General features: G+C 37.7%; 1 long non-coding RNA gene across 1 annotated transcript in view; it reads left to right on the top strand.

Moving 5' to 3' along the window:
- Positions 1–189: 189 nt before the first annotated feature.
- The window catches only part of LOC109552222 (uncharacterized), a 30,499-nt gene continuing 22,171 nt past the window's right edge, over positions 190–8,517 (top strand). Inside the window, exon 1 of the long non-coding RNA XR_002178986.3 lies at positions 190–335. This is a non-coding gene — a long non-coding RNA (uncharacterized lncRNA). The remainder of the gene's footprint in view (positions 336–8,517) is intronic.

The following is an 8,517-nucleotide window of genomic DNA, read 5'->3' as shown; positions in this document are numbered from 1 at the left end:
ACCGCCGCGTGCGCTCTCCACCCCGGAGCGCTCTGGGAGTTGTAGTTTTCTGGTTCACCACATACCGCCTGAACAAAGGGGACGGAGGGTTGACTAAAACTACAAATCCCAGGAAGCCCAGCGGCGCAGCTCGCGCTGTGTGGCGGGAGTGCCCGCCGAAGCTGCGTCTTCCTCGGCTGGTGGAGGGAGCTTTTCGTCGAGTGGATATGGCGGTGATCCTTGTGCTCAAGCTTCGTCGCTACAGAAAGAGACTTAGGCTGGCTTTTCGCATTTTCCTGTGAGACGCTGCCCCATTGACAAATGCATTCGTTATAGTTAAGCACCTAGGTTTAAAGGTAATGTTTGAGGCTTATTGAATCCTCACGAGTACAGTCACCGCAAGACAAAAACCGTTCAGAAAAAAATATGGCTCCTACCGTTTCCCCCGTGGTGTTCTCTATTGCTCGTAGGTGATTTCTAAATCGGTGGGGCAGCTTTTAAAAAACTCCCGCCAAACATTTTCCCGCTTTCTCATTCTCACTGAAATGAGTTCATATTGGTGGTAAATGCCACTTAATTGGCCATTATTGTAACCAAGGTTCATATGAGGGAATCCTGTAAGCTTTCCATGCGGCTTTATGTGAAGTGGGAGTGACCCTCTTCAACTTCGCTGCTGGTATGTAGGCTTTGTACTTTGGGGGCCTTTTCAAAGTGAAGTCCATCTCTGCGAAAAAGCCTTGTATCTTTTTCTTTTCTTTTTAAGAAATATTTACTTAAAAAAAATTGAGGTGAAATTAACATTATACAAAATTAACCATTTTAAAGTGTACAGTTAAGTAGCACTTAGTACATAAACAGTGCTGTGCAACCGTCACCTCTTCCTAGTTCCAAGACATTTTCATCACCCCAAAAGGAACTGTCAATACCCATTAAGCAGCCCTTCCCCCATCTCCCCTCTCCCCACCAACCACTGTCAGAAAGAAAGCACTGAATCTATAGGTATTACTAGGATACTGGAGTTTAATTCATGGAGTGTCAAGGTATCTGAAGTTTTAACTAGGCCTGAATCTGAACCTCCTTTTTCCTTACTTATTCTGAAGCTTTCTGACCTTGTTCAGAATTTTAATTTTGTTCTAAAACAAGTAAGTACAGTCTGTACAGACAATACAGATGAAGAGTGCATTTTGGTACTGAGAGCAGCCTGTGAAACTGCTTAACTATTAGCTTATGATCTCAGCAGTTACACTAGTTTGCCTGCCTGTGCAGAAATAGTATTACTTTCCTAGATTTCAGATGATCACTGAATCTTTTATAGAACTGTGACTAGTGGAAGACAGTTCTTTAACTTATGCAGTCATGTATTCAAATTTTGCTCTTTTATTTTGGAAGCAAAGGAATAACAATTCTACTTAGGGTAATATTTTTAAAAATCTAAGGTAGGGTCATATTTTATAACCAAGCAAGGGTATCTTTATCAATTAGTTCTGTGGTAAGAATAAACCTTAAGGAGGAGAAGAGTAAACCCATGAGGAGAAAAGGTATTTTTGGGAAGTGGTTGCTTGCTCTTTACTATTAATTAAATTATTTATAGTGCTTTGCCTAACTCCATGATTCTACCAAGTTTCTATTATCATAACTACAATGAAATACAGTTAAGTTACAGAATTTTCTAGGATGGACTACAGTTCATACTCAAAGGGTTTGACAGAGTATAATATATATAATTTAGAATCCTTACTTTTGTTATCAATAAACAAATAGGATGGCTGAATAGGTAATGTAGACTTCTGAAAGAATTCTGAAATAAAAAAGGACCATCAATAAGGTTAGTAGTTAGTAAATAGTTCAAACTTTACTAATTGATGAAAGTCCAGAAAAGTTTAATGAGCTAGTGAACTTTTATTTCTTCACCAGAATTGTTGGCACTTGGATGGCTAAATTTTCAAGTTATCATAAAACAAGATTAAAATCCAAGAAGTAACGTAGGAGATAATAAAGTCTGGATCGTTTCATCAGATTTTATTCAGTTTCATATACAGAAGGCTATAGTTAAGGATGAAATTATGCAGTGTAATAGAACTGCATGTGTGGCAGAAAAACTCGGTAATACTCTTTTTCCTTGTATTTTTTTTAACATCTTTATTGGAGTATAATTACTTTACAATGGTGTGTTAGTTTCTGCTTTATAACAAAGTGAATCAGTTATACATATACACATGTTCCCGTATCTCTTCCCTCTTGGATCTCCCTCCCTCCCACCCTCCCTATCCCACCCCTCTAGGTGATCACAAAGCACCGCTGAGCTGATCTCCCTGTGCTATGTGGCTGCTTCCCACTAGCTAGCTATTCTACGTTTGGTAGTGTATATATGTCCATGCCACTCTCTCACTTTGTCACAGCCTACCCTTCGCCCTCCCCACATCCTCAAGTCCATTCTCTAGTAGGTCTGCGTCTCCATTCCTGTCTTACCCCTAGGTTCTTCATGACCTTTTTTTTTTCTTAGATTCCATATATATGTATTAGCATACGGCATTTGTTTTTCTCTTTCTGACTTACTTCACTCTGTATGACAGACTCTAGGTCCATCCACCTCAATACAAATAACTCAATTTCGTTTCTTTTTGTGGCTGAGTAATATTCCATTGTATATATGTGCCACATCTTCTTTATCTATTCATCCGATGATGAACACTTAGGTTGCTTCCATCTCCTGGCTATTCTAAATAGAGCTGCAATGAACATTTTGGTACATGACTCTTTTTGAATTATGGTTTTCTCAGGGTATATGCCCAGTAGTGGGATTGCTGGGTCGTGTGGTAGTTCTATTTGTAGTTTTTTAAGGAACTTCTATACTGTTCTCCATAGTGGCTGTATCAATTTACATTCCCACAAACAGAGCAAGAGGGTTCCCTTTTCTCCACACCCTCTCCAGCATTTATTGTTTCTAGATTTTTTGATGATGGCCATTCTGACCGGTGTGAGATGATATCTCATTGTAGTTTTGATTTGCATTTCTCTAATGATTAATGATGTTGAGCATTCTTTCATGTGTTTGTTGGCAGTCTGTATATCTTCTTTGGAGAAATGTCTGTTTAGGTCTTCTGCCCATTTTTGGATTCGGTTGTTTGGGGTTTTTTGTTTGTTGTTTTTGCGGTACACGGGCCTCTCACTGTTGTGGCCTCTCCCGTTGCGGAGCACAGGCTCCGGATGCGCAGGCTTAGCGGCCATGGCTCACGGGCCCAGCCGCTCCGTGACATGTGGGATCCTCCTGGACCAGGGCACGAACCCACATGCCCTGCATCGGCAGGCGGACTCTCAACCACTGTGCCACCAGGGAAGCCCGGGTTGCTGGGTTTTTTTGATATTGAGCTGCATGAGCTGCTTGTAAATTTTGGAGATTAACCCTTTGTCAGTTGCTTCATTTGCAAATATTTTCTCCCATTCTGAGGGTTGTCTTTTGGTCTTGTTTATGGTTTCCTTTGCTGTGCAAAAGCTTTTAAGTTTCATTAGGTCCCATTTGTTTATTTTTATTTCCATTTCTCTAGGAGGTGGGTCAAAAAGGATCTTGCTGTGATTTATGTCATAGAGTGTTCTGCCTATGTTTTCCTCTAAGAGTTTGATAGTTTCTGGCCTTAAATTTAGGTCTTTAATCCATTTTGAGCTTATTTTTGTGTGTGGTGTTAGGGAGTGTTCTAATCTCATACTTTTACATGTACCTGTCCAGTTTTCCCAGCACCACTTATTGAAGAGGCTGTCTTTTCTCCACTGTATATTCTTGCCTCCTTTATCAAAGATAAGGTGACCATATGTGCGTGGGTTTATATCTGGGCTTTCTATCCTGTTCTTTGATCTGTATTTCTGTTTTTGTGCCATTACCATACTGTCTCGATTACTGTAGCTTTGTAGTATAGTCTAAAGTCAGGGAGCGTGATTCCTCCAGCTCGATTTTTCGTTCTCAAGATTGCTTTGGCTATTCGGGGTCTTTTGTGTTTCCATACAAATTGTGAAATTTTTTTTTGTTTGTTTGTTTTTTTGTTTTCTGCGGTACGCGGGCCTCGCACTGTTGTGGCCTCTCCCATTGCAGAGCAAAGGCTCTGGACGCGCAGGCTCAGTGGCCATGGCTCACGGGCCCAGCCGCTCCGTGGCATGTACAATCCTCCCTGACCGGGGCACGAACCTGTGTCCCCTGCATCGGCAGGTGGACTCTCAACCACTGCGCCACCAGGGAAGCCCTTATACAAATTGTGAAATTTTTTGTTCTAGTTCTGTGAAAAATGCCAGTGGTAGTTTGATAGGGATTACATTCAATCTATAGATTGCTTTGGGTAGTAGTGTCATTTTCACAATGTTGATTCTTTCAATCCAAGAACATGGTATATCTCTCCATCTATTTGTATCATCTTTAATTTCTTTCATCAGTGTCTTATAATTTTCTGCATACAGGTCTTTTGTCTCCTTAGGTAAGTTTATTCCTAGATATTTTATTCTTTTTGTTTCAATGGTAAATGGGAGTGATTTCTTGATTTCACGTTCAGATTTTTCATCATTAGTGTATAGGAATGCCAGAGATTTCTGTGCATTAATTTTTTATCCTGCTACTTTACCAAATTCATTGATTAGCTCTAGTAGTTTTCTGGTAGCATCTTTAGGATTCTCTATGTATAGTATCATGTCATCTGCAAACAGTGACAGCTTTACTTCTTCTTTTCCGATTTGAATTCCTTTTATTTCTTTTTCTTCTCTGATTGCTGTGGCTAAAACTTCCAAAACTACGTTGAATAATAGTGGTGAGAGTGGGCAACCTTGTCTTGTTCCTGATCTTAGTGGAAATGGTTTCAGTTTTTCACCATTGAGGACAATGTTGGCTGTGGGTTTGTCATATATGGCCTTTATTATGTTGAGGAAAGTTCCCTCTATGCCTACTTTCTGCAGTGTTTTTATTATAAATGGGTGTTGAATTTTGTCAAAAGCTTTCTCTGCATCGATTGAGATGATCATATGGTTTTTCTCCTTCAGTTTGTTAATATGGTGTATCACATTGATTGATTTGCGTATATTGAAGAATCCTTGCATTCCTGGAATAAACCACACTTGATCATGGCGTATGATCCTTTTAATGTGCTGTTGGATTCTGTTTGTTAGTATTTTGTTGAGGATTTTTGCATCTCTGTTCATCAGTGATATTGGCCTGTAGTTTTCTTTCTTTGTGACATCTTTGTCTGGTTTTGGTCTCAGGGTGATGGTGGCCTCGTAGAATGAGTTTGGGAGTGTTCCTCCCTCTGCTATATTTTAGAAGAGTTTGAGAAGGATATGTATTAGCTTTTCTCTAAATGTTTGATAGAATTCACCTGTGAAGCCATCTGGTCCTGGGCTTTTGTTTGTTGGAAGATTTTTAATCACAGTTTCAATTTCAGTGCTTGTGATTGGTCTGTTCATATTTTCTATTTCTTCCTGATTCAGTCTTGGCAGGTTGTGCATTTCTAAGAATTTGTCCATTTCTTCCAGGTTGTCCATTTTATTGGCATATAGTTGCTTGTAGTAATCTCTCATGATCTTTTGTATATCTACAGTGTCAGTTGTTACTTCTCCTTTTTCATTTCTAATTCTATTGATTTGAGTTTTCTCCCTTTTTTTCTTGATGAGCCTTGCTAATGGTTTATCAATTTTGTTTATCTTCTCAAAGAACCAGCTTTTAGTTGTATTGATCTTTGCTATTGTTTCCTTCATTTCTTTTTCATTTATTTCTGATATGATCTTTATGATTTCTTTCCTTCTGCTAACTTTGGGGCTTTTTTGTTCGTCTTTCTCTAATTGCTTTAGGTGCAAGGTTAGGTTGTTTATTCGAGATGTTTCCTGTTTCTTAAGGTGGGATTGTTTTGCTATAAACTTCCCTCTTAGAACTGCTTTTGCTGCATCCCATAGGTTTTGGGTCGTCGTGTCTCCATTGACATTTGTTTCTAGGTATTTTTTTATTTCCTCTTTGATTTCTTAAGTGATCACTTCGTTATTAAGTAGTGTATTGTTTAGCCTCCATGTGTTTTTATTTTTTACAGATCTTTTCCTGTAATTGATATCTAGTCTTATAGCATTGTGGTCGGAAAAGATACTTGATACAATTTCAATTTTCTTAAATTTACCAAGGCTTGATTTGTGACCCAAGATATGATCTATCCTGGAGAATGTTCCATGAGCACTTGAGAAAAATGTGTATTCTGTTGTTTTTGGATGGAATGTCTTATAAATATCAATTAAGTCCATCTTGTTTAGTGTATCATTTAAAGCTTGTGTTCCCTTATTTATTTTCATTTTGGATGATCTGTCAATTGGTGAAAGTGGGGTGTTAAAGTCCCCTACTATGAATGTGTTACTGTCGATTTCCCCTTTTATGGCTGTTAGTATTTGCCTTATGTATTGAGGTGGTCCTATGTTGGGTGCATTCTTCCTTGTTTTTAAAAACAAGAAGATACTCTAAAATACCTTCTTCAGGATTGGAACTGTTCCATCTTCATTTTTTTTGTTTCTGTATCTTCTAGGACAATGCCTGCCACAGGGTAGTTAATATTTTTTAAATTAATATAGGAAATATGAAATTATACAGTGTAACAGAGTTATATCTCGTATAAGGCCCAGAAACTCTGCAGTGTCCTTCTTTCTTGGGTAGTAAAGACAAGGAAAGGAGACCCTGTTACTTAGGATTTTAAAATAATTTTCCTGAGTATAGAGACCATGCCTTCCTCAGTTTTATATACTCAATGCTTAGCATGTAGTAGGCATTCATAAATATTTGTTGAGTGCATACATTGATATCCCTCAACTAAGGGGAGTCATAACTGAGCATAGTTAACAAACCTAAAGAAGAAATAAAAGCTCTGTACAAAAAAAATCTGCTGTTTTACTTGAGACTAAAAAAAAATTCCTGAAGCCATTATTATAACTATTATATATTGAATTGCACTATGTGCTATATACTTTGCTAGGTGCTTTTTAAATAACTGATATCAAAGCTTCACAACAATTTGCAAGAATCTTTATTTTATAGATAATGAAGCTTAAGAAATGTTAAATACTTGCCCATAATCATAGAGTTACCGAGCGAGTGGTTCAGCTGGGATTGAGTCCTTAAGTCTGTCAAACTCCAAAAACCCATGTACTTTCCACTGTGCCAGTATAACTCAACATTTATATAGGTACTTAGTATGTGTCAGGCAGTGTGCTAAATTTCTGGAAAACCAGAATAAATAATAGGTAATCCCTTACCTCAAGGAGTTTACAGTTTGGTGGGGGAAGAATGATTAAATGGCACCAGTAAGTTACAGCAGTTCATTTTAGCTGAGGGAAAAGGGGAAATTCTTCCCCAAAAGTTTTTGAGCTAGGCCTTGGAAAACAGTGGAGGCAGGGTGGGGCATATATTTGGAAATGGTTAGTGTCTTGTGTGACTGAAACCTGATAAGCACAAAAGTATCATATTCCGAGACAAAACTCTGTAGCCTGATCAAAGCCAGCCTGATCAAAGCCTTGAGTTTCAGTCTTCCACTCTGTCTGTTCAGGTTCAAATCATCTGTTTAATAGATTTATTATATCCTTCTCCCATCCTTGAATAGTTCCCCAGTTAAATCCATTTTACACATCATGGTGGGATCCATCATCTGAAAATGGAATGTAGACACTCTCCTGCTCAAAAACTTCTGGAGCTTTCCATTTTATACAGATTTAAGTTGATATAATTAAGCCTATAATTAAGGGTCTATATTCTGACCTCAACATCCATTGCAATATTATTTTCTACTACTACCTTTTATTTATCTTGGTTAGTCTGTCATCATTATTTACAACAAAAATATATGTGCTATCACAGAGGTATGAACAAAGATATATGTCTTGCTGGCTATTCTAGGCTGTAAGATTCTTTTGGATAGGATCTAAGATTAGCATCATGTCTTGTGTATAAACCATGATTCAATAAAATTTTATTGTATTAATATATGAATGAATGTGGTGAGAGAGGAGTAGGTTTATGTGGTAAGAAGTTTTTAATTTTAGACATGTTAAATTTAAAGTATTAGTGGAATACCAAGTGAAGTTGTCTAGTAGACGGTTAGAAATATGGGCTTCAAAGTTAGGAGAGAGCCATAAATGTGGAAATCACCCATCTAGATATGATGGGCAAACTAGTAGAGTGATTGCATTCACCCAATGAACATGTAGAAGACAGTTACTTGGAAAAGAAAAAAAAAAAAAAGTAGAATGAGGAAGAAGAGCCTGAGATTAAAAGATAGATAGTTTTTTCTCCAAAATCACTTTGCTGTTCTTGCCAATTATAAAAGTAGTATGTGAATATGAGGCTCAATAAAGTATGGTAATCCGTACAGTGAACTACCATGTAGCCATTAAAAAGAAAGAGGAAGCTCTGCAGGTACTGATATGGGACAATCTCTAAGATACATTGTTGAATGAAAAAAGGAAGATACAAAACAGTGTATACGTTATACTGCATTTGTATTAAAAAGACAGAAAAGAATTAATATATATGCATCAAAT

This window comes from Tursiops truncatus, chromosome 8 (genome assembly GCF_011762595.2).
Source record: "Tursiops truncatus isolate mTurTru1 chromosome 8, mTurTru1.mat.Y, whole genome shotgun sequence".
Taxonomy (NCBI): domain Eukaryota; kingdom Metazoa; phylum Chordata; class Mammalia; order Artiodactyla; family Delphinidae; genus Tursiops; species Tursiops truncatus.
This window is presented reverse-complemented; position numbering and strand designations above follow the sequence as displayed.